Source organism: Salvelinus namaycush, chromosome 12 (assembly GCF_016432855.1).
Source record: "Salvelinus namaycush isolate Seneca chromosome 12, SaNama_1.0, whole genome shotgun sequence".
NCBI classification, from domain to species: domain Eukaryota; kingdom Metazoa; phylum Chordata; class Actinopteri; order Salmoniformes; family Salmonidae; genus Salvelinus; species Salvelinus namaycush.
The window spans coordinates 10,876,440-10,894,070 of NC_052318.1; the positions used below are offsets into that span (position 1 = coordinate 10,876,440).

Genomic DNA, 17,631 nt, shown 5'->3' on the forward strand with positions numbered 1-17,631 from the left:
TAGTCTCTCTGGACAGACGGGTTGCTTCCGGCAATGTATCAATGCTCCAGCCTAACACGCGTGTACAAGTTGCAGCATCGGTTTGGACAGAGTGGACGAGTCTGAAAATGGAAAGAGCGTCACCGGTAACATCACTGCCGTATCCGCTTGCTGCCCTAGATAAGAAGGAGCACAATCAAAGGCTATTTTAAGCCCTGCCTACGCAAACTTGTGATTTGAGGACCTTCCCCAAATGTATTTTTCTGACTAGCTTACGATACTCCAAGATCTGATATATCTGAGACAATACCACTACTAGTCATGGATCTTTTGATCAAGTGTTAGACTAACCCATTGATTGACAGTCCCTACGTCTGCAAGGAGTTAGTTTGGTGTACGTCAGATTGGGAGTCCAGTGGCATTCGTCAACTGAGACAACCGAGACCATATCATTGTCCGCCAGCTCAAACGATGCCTGAGCAGATTGAGTAGTGACGGGAGAGTAGAAGGAATGCAGGAGGCAGGGGGGGCTACAACAGCCTCACTCTAATGGATTGAGAGTGAGATGAGTGAGTGTTTCTGTGTGTGTGTGTGTGTGTGTGTGTGTGTGTGTGTGTGTGTGTGTGTGTGTGTGTGTGTGTGTGTGTGTGTGTGTGTGTGTGTGTGTGTGTGTGTGTGTGTGTGTGTGTGTGTGTGGCTGTGGATGTGTGTGGCTGTGGATGTGTGTGTCTGTGCGTGTGTGTGTGTGCGTGTGTGTGAGTGTTTGTTTGTGTAACACTGTGTGTTGTTTGGCATCGGAGGTGTGCATCTTTAGTGGAAGGTCACAGTGTTAATACTGATGTGACTATACAGACGAGCCCATTTGGTCTGCGCCAGTGAGCATTAGTTATACTGACCAACCAACAGGCCATGATGGATGTAATGTTTGCACTTGTGGCTGATGTTATGTGGAACATTTTCTGCCCTCCATTTTATTTGTGTTTGGCCTGTAAACCACAAGTGCTCGTTCCATCAAATGAATAATTAGAGGCTTGTAATGTGGTACTTTGTTTTATGTGTGTTATCTAATAAAACACAGAAAGCTGCCATGGGGAGGGGGAAACTTCCCAACCAAACACCCAACGCCAAACACACACACACACACCCAACCACACACGTAAACACACGCACACCCACAGACACTCGCACACACTCACACACACACACACACACACACACACACACACACACACACACACACACACACACACACACACACACACACACACACACACACACACACAGACACAAACACACACACACACACACACACACACACACACACACACACACACACACACACACACACACACACAAACTAAAGGCTATGGGTTTCTTTTAGAAATTAGATACATATTGTAGCCATTATGGGCCTAGTAAGTCTTGTCTATGTAATCTAACATGAAACCATTTGGAACATTCTGGTACATTGGTAACTACATTAATATTTAACTTTGTCTGACACGATAATAAGATCCAACCCTCATCGTTGTTTAATTTAAAGTTTGTAATGGAAAGCACTTTAAAGAGCCATTCAATGGAAAGGGCTTTGGTGATGAAGAGAGAGAGGCTCCACTTAACTCCATCATTCTTTATGAATCCATATGGTTTCTATTCCGTGTCTGTCCCACCATGTTCCCTGTCTCATCACACAATCACATAACAGTATAGTAGAAGCAATAGTGTTTAGTGGCTGCATCATCTCGTTCGCTGTGTTTGAGCTTGACAGTCTAGCACACAACGCTAGTGTCTGAATTAATGTAACCCTGCCTCTCTGAAGTGTATGGAGTGTACGTGAGACTAATGCACATCGCCTGACCCATCCCAGCCCATCACAGTCCATCCCAGCCTATCCCAGTCCATCCCAGCCCATCCCATTCCATCCCAGCCTATTCCAGTCCATCCCAGCCCATCCCAGTCCATCCCAGCCCATCACAGCCCATACCAGTCCATCCCAGTCCATCCCAGTCCATCCCAGTCCATCCCAGCCTATCCCAGTCCATCCCAGTCCATCCCAGTCCATCCCAGCCCATCCCAGTCCATCCTAGCCCATCGCAGCCCATCCCAGTCCATCCCAGTCCATCCCAGCCCATCCCAGTCCATCCTAGCCCATCCCAGTCCATCCCAGTCCATCCCAGTCCACTCTACTGTCTATCCCAGTCCATCCCAGTCCATCCCAGTCCATCCCAGTCCATCCCAGTTCATCCCAGTCCATCCCAGTCCATCCTAGTCAATCCCAGTTCATCCCAGCCCATGCAGCTCAGTTGTAAGAGCACAGATGTTCAGAATTGTTCAACTCAGCATACTGGTCTGTTCCCCTATGAATTAATCTGTCAGAATAGTTCCATGAATGTCTGATCGATGCAGCCATAGTCAACTATGCATTTCAATAACATAATTTAATCAATTTATAAGATTATATAAATATCGATAAAGAGGCAAATGTCGATGGGTCACGGCAAGAAAATACATGAGAGAGCCTACTAAGAGACAAATACCTACAGTTGAAGTCGGAAGTTTACATACACCTTAGCCAAATACATTTAAATCAAGTCAATCAATCAAGTTTATTTTATATAGCCCTTCGTACATCAGCTAATATCTCGAAGTGCTGTACAGAAACCCAGCCTAAAACCCCAAACAGCTAGCAATGCAGGTGTAGAAGCACGGTGGCTAGGAAAAACTCCCTAGAAAGGCCAAAACCTAGGAAGAAACCTAGAGAGGAACCAGGCTATGAGGGGTGGCCAGTCCTCTTCTGGCTGTGCCGGGTGGAGATTATAACAGAACTATGCCAAGATGTTCAAAAATGTTCATAAGTGACAAGCATGGTCAAATAATAATCATGAATAATTTTCAGTTGGCTTTTCATAGCCGATCATTAAGAGTTGAAAAACAACAGGTCTGGGACAGGTGGCGGTTCCATAACCACAGGCAGAACAGTTGAAACTGGAATAGCAGCAAGGCCAGGCGGACTGGGGACAGCAAGGAGTCACCACGCCCGGTAGTCCCGATGTATGGTCCTAGGGCTCAGGTCCTCCGAGAGAAAGAAAGAGAGAAGGAGAAAATTAGAGAGAGCCAAGATTTTCAAAATGTTCATAAATGACAAGCATGGTCAAATAATAATCAGGAATAAATCTCAGTTGGCTTTTCATAGCCGATCATTAAGAGTTGAAAACAGCAGGTCTGGGACAGGTAGGGGTTCCGTAACCGCAGGCAGAACAGTTGAAACTGGAATAGCAGCAAGGCCAGGCGGACTGGGGACAGCAAGGAGGCATCATGCCCGGTAGTCCTGACGTATGGTCCTAGGGCTCAGGTTCTCAGAGAGAGAGAAAGAAAGAGAGAACGAGAGAATTAGAGAGAGCATACTTAAATTCACACAGGACACTGGATAAGACAGGAGAAGTACTCCAGGTATAACCAACTGACCCTAGCCCCCCGACACAAACTACTGCAGCATAAATACTGGAGGCTGAGACAGGAGCGGTCAGGAGACACTGTGGCCCCATCCGAAGATACCCCCGGACAGGGCCAAACAGGAAGGATATAACCCCACCCACTTTGCCAAAGCACAGCCCCCGCACCACTAGAGGGATATCTTCAACCACCAACTTACAATCCTGAGACAAGGCCGAGTATAGCCCACAAAGATCTCCACCACAGCACAAACCAAGGGGGGGCGCCAACCCAGACAGGAAGATCACGTCAGTAACTCAACCCACTCAAGTGACGCACCCCTCCTAGGGACGGCATGAAAGAGCACCAGTAAGCCAGTGACTCAGCCCCTGTAACAGGGTTAGAGGCAGAGAATCCCAGTGGAGAGAGGGGAACCGGCCAGGCAGAGACAGCAAGGGCGGTTCGTTGCTCCAGAGCCTTTCCGTTCACCTTCACACTCCTGGGCCAGACTACACTCAATCATATGACCTACTGAAGAGATAAGTCTTCAGTAAAGACTTAAAGGTTGAGACCGAGTCTGCGTCTCTCACATGGGTAGGCAGACTGTTCCATAAAAATGGAGATCTATAGGAGAAAGCCCTGCCTCCCGCTGTTTGCTTAGAAATTCTAGGGACAATTAGGAGGCCTGCGTCTTGTGACCGTAGCGTACGTATTGGTATGTACGGCAGGACCAACTCGGAAAGATAGGTAGGAGCAAGCCCATGTAACGCTTTATAGGTTAACAGTAAAACCTTGAAATCAGCCCTTGCCTTAACAGGAAGCCAGTGTAGGGAAGCTAGCACTGGAGTAATATGATCAAATTTCTTGGTTCTAGTCAGGATTCTAGCAGCCGTATTTAGCACTAACTGAAGTTTATTTAGTGCTTTATCCGGGTAGCCGGAAAGTAGAGCATTGCAGTAGTCTAACCTAGAAGTAACAAATGCATGGATTAATTTTTCTGCATCATTTTTGGACAGAACATTTCTGATTTTTGCAATGTTACGTAGATGGAAAAAAGCTGTCCTTGAAACAGTCTTGATATGTTCGTCAAAAGAGAGATCAGGGTCAAGAGTAACGCCGAGGTCCTTCACAGTTTTATTTGAGACGACTTTACAACCATCAAGATGAATTGTCAGATTTAACAGAAGATCTCTTTGTTTCTTGGGACCTAGAACAAGCATCTCTGTTTTGTCCGAGTTTAAAAGTAGAAAGTTTTCAGCCATCCACTTCCTTATGTCTGAAACACAGGCTTCTAGCGAGGGCAATTTTGGGGCTTCACCATGTTTCATTGAAATGTACAGCTGTGTGTCATCCGCATAGCAGTGAAAGTTAACATTATGTTTTCGAATAACATCCCCAAGAGGTAAAATATATAGTGAAAACAATAGTGGTCCTAAAACGGAACCTTGAGGAACACCGAAATGTACAGTTGATTTGCATCTGTACATCTAACATTAAGTAACCCTATTTTGAGATGTGAGGTATCACGATCTCTTTCAATAATGGCAGGAATGGAGGAGGTCTTTATCCTAATAAGATTGCTAAGGCGAACACCGCCATGTTTAGTTTTGCCCAACCTAGGTCGAGGCACAGACACAGTCTCAATGGGTATGGCTGAGCTGACTACACTGACTGTGCTATTGGCAGACTCCACTAAGCTGGCAGGTTGGCTAACAGCCTGCTGCCTGGCCTGCACCCTATTTCATTGTGGGGCTAGAGGAGTTAGAGCCCTATCTATGTTGGTAGATAAGATGAGAGCACCCCTCCAGCTAGGATGGAGTCCGTCACTCCTCAGCAGGTCAGGCTTGGTCCTGTTTGTGGGTGAGTCCCAGAAAGAGGGCCAATTATCTACAAATTCTATCTTTTGGGAGGGGCAGAAAACAGTTTTCAACCAGCGATTGAGTGCTGAGACTCTGCTGTAGAGCTCGTCACTCCCCCTAACTGGGAGGGGGCCAGAGACAATTACTCGATGCCGACACATCTTTCTAGCTGATTTACACGCTGAAGCTATGTTGCACTTGGTGACCTCTGACTGTTTCATCCTAACATCGTTGGTGCCGACGTGGATAACAATATCTCTATACTCTCTACACTCGCCAGATTTAGCTTTAGCCAGCACCATCTTTAGATTAGCCTTAACGTCGGTAGCCCTGCCCCCTGGTAAACAGTGTATGATCGCTGGGTGATTCGTTTTAAGTCTAATACTGCGGGTAATGGAGTCGCCAATGACTAGGGTTTCCTACAGCATTTCCCTCCAGAAGCCATGAGAAAGTTGTCCGGCTGCGGGGACTGTGCGGGGGGATTTATACTAACGTTACTATCTGTACTTACTGGTGGCACAGACGCTGTTTCTTCCTTTCCTACACTGAAATTACCCTTGCCTAACGATTGCGTCTGAAGCTGGGCTTGCAGCACAGCTATCCTCGCCGTAAGGCGATCGTTCTCCTGTATATTATGAGTACAGCGACTGCAATTAGAAGACATCATGTTAATGTTACTACTTAGCTTCGGCTGTTGAAGGTGCTGACGAACCATGTCCAGATAAAGCGTCCGGAGTGAAAAGTTGAATGAGGAAAAAAGTTGCGAGGGAAAAACTAAAAATATAAACGGTAATTAAAAAGAAAAAAACAAAACGTAAAGTTGTCAGCTAGCAAAGTAAAGTTGGCAGCAAAACGCACAGCAACAAAACGCACAGCAACACGTCTGCAAATTCAACAGGAAGTTTAAACTCAGTTTTTCACAATTACTGACATTTAATCCTAGTAAAAATTCCCTGTTTTAGGTCAGTTAGGATCACCACTTTGTTTTAAGAATGTTAAATGTCAGAATAATAGGAGAGAGAATGATTAATTTCAGCTTTTATTTAATCACATTCCCAGTGGGTCAGAAGTTTACATACACTTAATTAGTATTTGGTAGCATTGCCTTTAAGTTGTTTAACATTTCATGTAGGCTTCCACAAGAATTTTGGCCCATTCCTCCTGACAGAGCTGGTGTAACTGAGTCAGGTTTGTAGGCCTCCTTGCTGGCACATGCTTTTTCAGTTCTGGCCACACATTTTCTATAGGATTGAGGTCAGGGATTTGTGATGGCCACTCCAATAGCTTGACTTTGTTGTCCTTAAGCCATTTTGCCACAACTTTGGATGTATGCTTGGGGTCATTGTCCATTTGGAAGACCCATTTGCGACCAAGCTTTAACTTCCTGACTGATGTCTTGAGATGTTGCTTCAATATATCCACATAATTTTCCTCCCTCATGATGCCATCTATTTTGTGAAGTGCACCAGTCCCTACTGCAGCAAAGCACCCCCACAACATGATGCTGCCACCCCCGTGCTTCACGGTTGGGATGGTGTTCTTCGGCTTGTAAGCCTCCCCCTGTTTCCTCCAAACATAACGATGGTCATTATGGCCAAACAGTTCCATTTTTGTTTCATCAGACCAGAGGACATTTCTTCAAAAAGTATAATCTTGTCCCCATGTGTAGTTGCAACCCATAGTCTGGCTTTTTTATGGCGGTTTTGGAACAGTGGCTTCTTCCTTGCTCCAGCATCTTCACAAGGTCCTTTGCTGTTGTTCTGGGATTGATTTGCACTTTTCGCACCAAAGTACGTTCATCTCTAGGAGACAGAACGTGTCTCCTTCCTGACTGGTATGACGGCTGCGTGGTGTCATGGTATTTATACTTGCGTACTCTTGTTTGTACAGATGAACGTGGTACCTTCAGGCGTTTGGAAATTGCTCCCAAGGATGAACCAGACTTGTGGAGGTTTGCCATTTTTTTCGTAGGTCTTGGCTGATTTCTTTTGATTTTCCCATGATGTCAAGCAAAGAGGCACTGAGTTTGAAGGTAGGCCTTGAAATACATCCACAGGTACACCTCCAATTGACTCAAATGATGTCAATTAGCCTATCAGAAGCTTCTAAAGCCATGACGTAATTTTCTGGAATTTTCTAAGCTGTTTAAAGGCACAGTCTATAGTGAATTATAAGTGAAATAATCTGTCTGTAAACAATTGTTGAAAAAATTACTTGTGTCATGCACAAAGTAGACGTCCTAACCGACTTGCCAAAACTATAGTTTGTTAACAAGAAATTTGTGGAGTGGTTGAAAAACGAGTTTTAATGACTCCAACCTAAGTGTATGTAAACTTCCGACTTCAACTGTATATGTAACTCTCGGACTGAGTCTTCAAGGGGTGAATTATTTGTGTTTTTTTCAATGAATAAATCAATGTAAATCTGAATTGGTTATACAGTATGTGTTATGTAACATAGATTTATGTATGGATACTTAACTACCGTATGTTTTCTCCTCTAGTAATACGTTGGAAGATCTTCCCTAGTGATTGCCTTGTGACATTATCATGCCCTATAAAATGCCAATAATGTTTTAATAGTAAACACTAAGCGCAGCGGCACGCTCACACACACAATGATTGTGTTTTGACAAATGCTTCACCATTTTTGTATTGCAAGCACCTTCACTAGTTTGTGGCATCCTCCTAGGATAAATGATCAAGTGGAAGGACCCTGGCAACACACCTGACAGCAGATAGAACACTGAATACAATTCACGTCCTTTCATTCCAATTAAGAGACAATGAAAGGTAACACAATCTAATGTTGGTTAAGAATGGGGGCACTCATTGTTTTTTGTAATGCGAGAGAGAGAGAGAGAGAGAGAGCGAGAGACAGAGAGAAAGACAAAGAGAGAGACAGAGAGAGAGAGACAGAGAGAGAGAGAGACAGAGAGAGACAGAGAGAGAGACAGAGAGAGACAGAAAGAGAGAGACAGAGAGAGAGAGAAAGACATAGAGAGACAGAGAGAGAGACAGAGAGAGACAGAGAGAGACAGACAGAGAGAGAGACAGAGAGAGAGCTACAGAGAGAGAGAGACAGAGAGAAAGTGACAGAGAGAGTGACAGAGAGAGAGTGACAGAGAGAGAGAGACAGAGAGAGAGAGACAGAGAGAGAGAGAGACAGAGAGAGAGAGACAGAGAGTGACAGAGAGAGAGACAGAGAGAGAGAGACAGAGAGAGAGAGACAGAGAGAGAGAGAGACAGAGAGAGAGAGACAAAGAGAGACAGAGAGAGAGAGAGAGACAGAAAGACAGAGAGTGACAGAGAGAGAGAGACAGAGAGAGTGACAAAGAGAGAGACAGAGAGAGAGACAGTGACAGAGAGAGACAGATAGAGAGAGAGAGACAGAGACAGAGAGAGACAGAGAGAGACAGAGAGAGACAGAGAGAGACAGAGAGAGAGAATGACAGACAGAGACAGAGAGAGACAGAGAGAGACAGACAGAGACAGAGAGAGACAGAGAGAGAGAATGACATAGCGAGTGGTTATTGAGTGCAGCTCTTCATTACCCCCTAGTGGGTTTAGAGACTCTAGATGCCAATTGGACCATTCTGTGCCTGTCTTCATGGTTTACAGGTGCAGGTAGCGACAACAAAGAAAGCTGAGGAGAATCGTAAAAATCTGCTGCAGTCAACAGCACATTTCCCCAATTGACGAGTAGACAATTATTGATTTCTGCAATTACACCTACCCTGCATCATATCCCACTTCATAACTAGAGACACAGTAATACAGCTGTGAGGTTAGCTATAGTGAGATAGTTATTTTAGCGGTTACTGAATCAACTCCAACACATGTTGATGGCCCAACACTCAAGTTATTTGCAATTTGGCTGTCTTTTTCTTTAGTAGTACTATCTGGTCCCCTGGCGTAGACTCTGGTTCCTCTCCGTTGTTTACTGCCACTCCATCTGTTAGTCGGTGTGGTGTCATCACAGAGAGAGAGACAGAGAGACAGAGAGAGAGAGAGAGAGAGAGAGAGAGAGAGAGAGAGTAGGCTACCTGTTAATGAAGTGTGAGTGTCCCTCCCCTTGTTAGTGCCCCAGCATCCCACTGCCATCTAATCTAGCCACACAGGACAGCCAGGTGATGTTAATCAGAGAGAAGCTGCCTTACATGTCACCCCACCGCTACAGTTCCACTGACACATCACATTACACCACAGTCTCTCTCACACACATGTGCACGCACACACACGCACCCACACACACACACCCACTTCCACTGCCACAGATGAGGTGATAATCTCAGATAGGAGGAATGTTCTCGAAGGAAAAAGCATGTTTATGAACATGTCCCAAATGGCACCCTATTCCCTATTAGTGCATTACAAGGCCAACAGGATTCCAGTCAAAAATAGTGCACTATTAGGGAATAGGCTGCCATTTGGGATGCAGACATGGTGTTGCTGATAACCATTGTAGATAGGATGAATGTCCTCTAAGGAAAAGAGCAGGTTTATGTTTCCAGCCTGAAGCATTGGCACTGTGCTATCAAAAGCATCAAGAATGCTGTAATTATATGGTGGCACTAGCATGTCTTTACAGCATCTTTGTAAACATATTGTAAGTGCGACTGAGCGAGGCGTGTTTTAATCCTTTTACAAATTAGACATGGTAAAAATAGAAAGAGTAAATAAATCCCACAGAAGACGCGGTCAGCAACATATTTACATGTAAACAGGCCTATAATTCCCAGCATACCGCAGGGCTCATTCTTCTAGTTGTTTCATTGGAATAGAGGTGAGAACATCAGACTTAATTCTGGCCTCAAGGAAGGCCTTTGTGGTTTCAGAGAATGGCTGCACAAGCTTCCCTGTTGTTCTAATTGTTCACACATAAAACCATCAGAAGCTTCCCTGTTGTTCTAATTGTTCACACATAAAACCAGCAGAAGCTTCCCTGTTGTTCTAATTGTTCACACATAAAACCGGTAGAAGCATTAATAGAAAAATATACAGACCTTGAATAATCTCCTAGTACCATTGTAGAGAGGTAGCCATTGTAAAAAGGGGAGAGGTAGCCATTGTAGAGAGGTAGCCATTGTAAAAAGGGGAGAGGTAGCCATTGTAAAAAAGGGAGAGGTAGCCATTGTAGAGAGGTAGCCATTGTAAAAAGGGGAGAGGTAGCCATTTTAAAAAGGGGAGAGGTAGCCATTGTAAAAAGGGGAGAGGTAGCCATTGTAAAAAGGGGAGCGGTAGCCCAGTGTGAACCACACCACTGGTATAACAGATTATTTAGTAGAGGAAAAAGGAGCTGGGAAAAAGGAGCAACCATTGGTCAACATAGCAAACATGCCTAATTACAGATGGTAATAACATAGATAAAATAATACTGGCTCAGTATCAAAGGTCAGGCGACCAATCATCAACATAAGGGGGAGGGGGGTTACCAATTGCAGAGAGAGAGAGAGAGAGAGAGAGAGAGAGAGAGAGAGAGAGAGAGAGAGAGAGAGAGAGAGAGAGAGAGAGAGAGAGAGAGAGAGAGAGAGAGAGAGAGAGAGAGAGAGAGAGAGAGAGAGAGAGAGAGAGAGAGAGAGAGAGAGAGAGAGAGAGAGAGAGAGAGAGAGAGAGGTTATTGTGTATTATTGAGGAAGGAGCGGGTAGCTAATGGTATTCCAGACCTGTGGTTAGGGTAGGGAGGGGGAAGCGCTGTGGACAGCCAGCAGATGTTGGCTAAATGTAGCCCAGATGGGACATAACACTTTCCCTCCTCAGCAGATCACAGCCATGGGTCCTTTGTGACTGAAAAGAGTGTATCAGCGCATGTCCCTCCCCTTTAATGGAAACTGGAGATTTACGGCTCCTCTTGCCTGTGGGCCCTACAGTCCCTTTCCAATCTGCTGGGAATGTACCCCTGGTCTGAGAACACATTCACTTTCATGGACGTTTTCATCTCTCTGCAAAATGGCAGAGATTATCGATCATATATCTATGTTTCAAATTCATCTACGTGGAGTGTAGTAGTTGATTATGATGCTCATTGTCATATGCCTCACACATACACCCCCCCATACCTCTCTCAGTGTTGGTGCAGGATACTCACATCCATGTCGTAGAGTGTAACAATGCTGTGCTGGATGAGATAACCATTGTGCTATCTAGCTCTGAGTAAAGGTGTAGCTGTCTATCTCTATACTTGCACTATATGAAGATGTACTGAGAGTGCATGGTATATAGATAAGACTTTGTGCTGTCTGTCAAGCTCTGGATAATTCTCCTCACTTCCTCTCAGCGAGGCTCGGAGACATTTGTCTCTCTTTTGCGCTACACGGTTTGAAGAGGCAGGATGACAGAATACAATTACACTCAAGGTAGAAAGATCAGCCCATATTAACAATGAGAGCAAAGTATTCTCATGGGTGTTAATTCTGTGGAGGCAGAGGGACAGAAATGTTTCACTGTGGTGTTTTCCAATTGGCAACATATTCCCTATGTAGTGCATTAGTTTTAACCAGAGCCCTATGGGCCATTTGGGATGTAGTCAGAGTGTTGTTTTAAGGTGAATTGAAGGCAGTTTATTGAGAGACAGGGAACTTGGTCCGCATGTGGTGCCACCCATACTAACGTCCAGCACAGGAAAACAACACAAACATTCCAGGGATTCCAGTCAGTTGTAAAACCTGTTTACAGCTTGGACCAGTATAACTGCCAGGCAGTCAATACTTTACAAGTGGAAAGAAAAGTTTCATTATCCAAATAACGGTTTGATTAATTATCCCAAATAATAGGATTTTGGGATATTGCTATAGTTCACCCAAATTACTAAATGACATATTGGTGTCCTTACCCTGTAAGCAGTATATGGACAAGCTATGACAGCAATCCAAGCTATGACAGCAATCCATGCTATGACAGCAATCCATGCTATGACAGCAATCCATGCTATGACAGCAATCCATGCTATGACAGCAATCCATGCTATGACAGCAATCCATGCTATGACAGCAATCCATGCACTGCACTGCTTACAGGGTAAGGAAACCAACACGTAATTTAGTCATTTCTGTGAACTATCCCTTTAACAGAATTGTCAACATTCGAAAAGTTCCTCAATGATCCAAAAACTAACCTGAACTTTTCAGTTTGTATTTTCTAGGAAGTGTCTATATTCTCCTCCTCACACAATTTCATGGTCAGGGGATGCCTTCCGTCACCCTTATCCCGTATTAATATTTAATATTTCACATTTTCAGCCTAAATGTTGTGCAGTTTTATTGAGGTTATTTCAGGTTAAGGGCATAGCTACTTTTCCACAATACTGCTTGGAGTTTTTTGGTCCGCAACAGAAGAATGAATCATTAGCACAATTTCTGTCAACTAGTGAGATTGTGGCATATTTTGTATTTTTTATATTTAACCTTTATTTAACTAGGCAAGTCAGTTATGAACAAATTCTTTTTTTAAATGACGACCTACACCGGCCAAACCTGGATGACACTGGGCCAATTGTGCGACGCCCTATGGGACTCCCAATCACAGCCAGTAGTGATACAACCTGGAATCAAATCAGGGTGTCTGTAGTGACGCCTCAAGCACTGAGATGCAGTGCCTTAGACTGCTGCGCCACTCGGGAGATATATTCCTGGTAGACCATTGCTTTTAAAGCAAAGAGCAAAATACTGCACACCATGGACAAGCTGCTTCGGAATTAGGTCATGTCTGAAACCCATTGTTAGAGGGGAAATATCATTTCCTTATCAGCAATCAAGTTGATTACTGTACATAGATAACCAACATGGACACCGTGAGTAGAATGTTTTTGAATGGATGTTCCAATATTTACTGCACTGTTTCCTTGAACTGTTAAATGTGCATTGTCTGTTGTAGTAGTTATTTCAGGTCAACGGGGGCTGCTGGCCTGTCTACACTGCTCAATATAAGTCCATGAGAGTCATAATGTAAAAAATGCTGTTGCGAAGAGAAAAATATAGCTGATTTCAGTCCCAGGAAATAAGACTAAACCCTCAAAATGGGATCGGAAGTAATGAAGCCGTGAAGCTGGGCCTCTGAGGAGATACAGCTTGCATCCAAAATGGCACCCTATTCCCTTTTAAAGTGCAAACTTTTACCAGGGCTCTGGTCAAAAGTAGTGCACTATTAAAGGAAAAGGGTGCCATTTGAGAAACGACCATATCTATCTGTTGCTCGTCCTTTTCTCCAGATTTATCACACTCTTTCTTTGAAACGTTTCTCAGACACAGGAACTCTTCTGCTTCCTCCAGATTTCTACTGAGTTTCATAAATAAACCCTTGGTTGTTTACACTGTTTCTGATCACAGTCAGATTCCTATCCAGTCACTGCATGCAAGCTCACTATAGCAGTCAGATTCCTATCCAGTCACTGCATGCAAGCTCACTATAGCAGTCAGATTCTATGGTCATCCATGGAGTCTAAGGATGGATTTATGATTTTATGTTCCAGTCTTGGCTAGAGTATGTTTTTCATGTGTGAGAGATAGAGAAATAGAAAAGTTGTGTGCTTGAATGTGTGCAAGCTTGTGTAAGCCTACATATCAACAAAGTAAAACAAGTTATAGATTAAAACTGTTTACTTAAGTATGTTTTATAATTGCAGCAATGTTCTCTGCTAATGTCATTGTTGATCACAAAAGAAAAGACCATGTATGAGAGCTCTTGGTCACAACCATTTATTTGGTTTTGGTGCCAATTTAAACTTGTTTTGGAGTCCACACTAATTTCTCTGTTTTTAATTCATCCTTGTGATTATTAAAAGCTTTAACTACAAGGTGATCATTTTTAAGAAGTAATGCTAAAGTTAGGCTAAAGAAATGTAAATGCTTACTTAGTTTTTTCTCGTAAGGTAGAGGGCCTGGCGCTTCATGTTTCCTAGTCGGAGATTTTGACAGGCAAACGGTGAGGGTACGAGTCGAGACAGCAATGTTTAAATAGCCTGAAAGAGGAAATTGACAACAACGGGTGGATCCACACATGAAACAAAAAGACATCTAAAAATGAGATACATTAAACATTTACAAACCAAACAGTGTCCTTTAGGCAAAGTAAGCAACTTAATGACTTGATCTAACTATGAATGTGAAGAAGCACGATTGCTAATAAATGCAAGCTCTCATCTGAACATGAATAGCCTACATAGACAACTTTAATCCAATTACATTTTTAGACTACACATGACAGCGCGAGATGAACAGTACCGGGAATGCATTGACATCAATTCTAAGGGACAATGGATGAGAGTGCATCAGCAAGCAGGTCAATCAGTGGAAAGTTATTATAAACCATTTCTTTTGAAATTAAGTTCCCTCTGTCAGTCTGCAACTTTGCGTTCATACCCTGATTATCATTAATATAAGTACTTTTTGCCAATGCAAACATATGCTAAAATGGAAATCCAACTTTTTTTTCATGCACAACATCTGCCTATTGTAGGTCCAACTAATTCTATCTGCCGGCACTTAGCTTAATCACAATACCACTGCCATATATTTGGGGGCCAAATTGACCTATCGGCAGTCCTGTGTCCTCTGAAGTATACTTACCTATGTCCATCGATGTGGCAGGGCATGTAGGAGTCTGGGCGCATTGAATTTGCATTGGAATAAGGCCTGGGCTTGGGCTGTTCGATGACAATATCCCAGGTGACTATTTTGTTGTTGTCGGCAGTGTCTGAGCCCTGAGAGGACAGGCCTGTTTTATTTTCATTTCCCCTCTTATCTTGTGATTTCCAATAGCTCTACTTGGCCTGCAGTGGTCCCTGGGAAAGCCAATCAATAGCCGGTTAATGAGTCACTTTGGAGGTGAATGAGGATTTAGTGTGCACATTGAGTCAGGGCTTTACAGTAAGAAACATTGGTTTGAGTCTCCAATGGCACCCTATTCCCTATAAGCCTAGAGTGCACTACTGCTAACCATGGTCCATGCTGCTCTGGTCAAAAGTAATGCACAATATAGGGAATAGCCATGGTGCCATTTGAGACACAGCCACTGTTTGCTGCTGCACTCCTCGTATGGGTCAGATGCACATTAGGAGAGCATGAAGCAACAGAACTCTGACAATATGTGCTTTCTTTACAGGGCACATAAAGGTCACACAGGTTTAGTGTCTGTGTTTACCTCACATTTGTTTTCAAGCTATTGACTTTTTATCCCTCCCAATTCGCTTATTTTCAGTGCCTTCTGGTATATAACTGATTAATAAGGAATGGTACCATTCTGAATCCGGGCTATAGCTATATGTATTGTAGATAATGTTTGTAATGGATTTTTAAGATGTGAGATTGATTAGAGCTAACGAATGCAGGCTATGCTTGTGGCCCGAGACCTCATCAAACAAGAAATAAACAACATTTGCTATTGCAGCAACAGTTGCATTTTATTGAATCATCTAGAATTCTTTAAAAACAAGGAAATTAAAGAAATTAAAACCTCTTAAGGATCTCTACAGATCGGTGTCTCACCCACGGGACGGTAGTCTAATAAGATTAGCATAAGGTGTATGTCACGTTCTGACCTTAGTTCTTTTGTATTTTCTTTGTTTTAGTATGGTCAGGGCGTGAGTTGGGTGGGTTATCTATGTTTATGTTTCTATGTTGGGTTTTTCGTTTGGCCTGATATGGTTCTCAATCAGAGGCAGGTGTTAGTCATTGTCTCTGTTTGGGAACCATATTTAGGTAGCCTGTTTTCTGTTGTTTTGTGGGTGGTTGTCTTCCGTGTCTGTGTGTTCCACACGGAACTGTTTCGGTTTTCGTTCGTTCAATTTATTGTTTTGTATTTCAGTGTTCAGTTTGTTCTATTAAAGTTTCATCATGAACACTTACCACGCTGCCCTTTGGTCCTCCTCTCTTTCTCCAGACGAAGATCGTTACAGTGTAAGTAACAAGAAGATTTCTCAGGGCATTAACTTCTACTTGGTACTCATCCCGGATCCGGGAGCACCCTCATCAGTAAAAAAGCTGACTAGCATAGCCTAGCATAGTGCCACAAGTAAATACTACCATCTAAATATCATGAAATCACAAGTCCAAGACACCAGATGAAAGATACACATCTTGTGAATCCAGCCATCATTTCCGATTTTTAAAATGTTTTACAGGGAAAACACAATATGTATTTCTATTAGCTAACCACGATAGCAAAAGACCCAACCGCATATTTTCAAAAAAAATGTACTGCATAGGTAGCTATCACAAATTCGACCAAATAAAGATATAAATACTCACTAACCAAGAAACAACTTCATCAGATGACAGTCTTATAACAGATTTATTGTATAGCATATGTTTTGTTCGAAAAATGTGCATATTTTAGGTATAAATCATAGTTTTACATTGCAGCCACCATCACAAGTCTCACCAAAGCAGCTAGAATAAGTACAGAAACCAACGTGAAATACCTAAATACTCATCATAAAACATTTATGAAACATACACGGTGTACAGCAAATGAAAGACAAACATCTTGTGAATCCAGCCAATATTTCAGATTTTTTAAGTGTTTTACAGCGAAAACACAATATAGCATTATATTAGCTTACTACAATAGCCTACCACACAACCGCATTCATTCAAGGCACGTTAGCGATAGCGAATAAACCAGCAAAAGATATAAATTTTTTCACTAACCTTCTCAAACTTCATCAGATGACAGTCCTATAACATCATATTACACAATACATATATGGTTTGTTCGAAAATGTGCATATTTAGCGGTACAATTCGTGGTTGAACAATGTGAATACTAGCCAAACTGCACAAAATAATCCGGATATATTTCTGACACTCATATCATCTAATCAAATAACTAATCATATACTTTACTAAAAAATACAGGTTGGACAGCAAATGAAAGATACACTAGTTCTTAATGCAACCGCTGTGTTAGATCTTTAAAAATAACCTTAGTACGACATACAGCTTACGTTATAGCGAGACAGCGCCCGAAATCTGGGCGGAATATAGTCTAAACATTTTCGACAGAAATACGAAATAATATCATAAATGGTTCCTACTATTTGATGAGCTTCCATCAGAATCTTGTACAAGGTGTCCTTTTTCCAGAATAATCGTTGTTCGGTTGTAGAATGTCGTCTTCATCTGTCGATTTAGCTAACAAAGCTGGCCATGCGGCACGGAAGTGTCCAACTCACCAGAACGCATAACAAAGAAAATACCGAAAATCGCAATCAACTGATATAAACTGATATAAGTCGGTTTAATATAACTAGTTTATGATGTTTTTAACACATATATCAAATAAAATCAGAGCCGGAGATATCTAACGTCGATAACGAAAGCTTTTCAGAAAGCAATCCAGGTGACCCTTTCGCGCCATGGTGAAGA

At 42.9% G+C, this 17,631-nt stretch overlaps 1 long non-coding RNA gene across 1 annotated transcript; it reads right to left on the reverse strand.

Annotated features, from left to right (window-relative positions):
• Positions 1-3,292: 3,292 nt before the first annotated feature.
• Positions 3,293-15,005, reverse strand: LOC120056453. Its single transcript, XR_005477799.1, has 3 exons — positions 14,833-15,005; positions 14,118-14,225; positions 3,293-3,334 (listed from the first exon to the last, which is right to left on the reverse strand). It is a non-coding gene; the product is annotated as an uncharacterized LOC120056453 (long non-coding RNA).
• Positions 15,006-17,631: the final 2,626 nt, after the last annotated feature.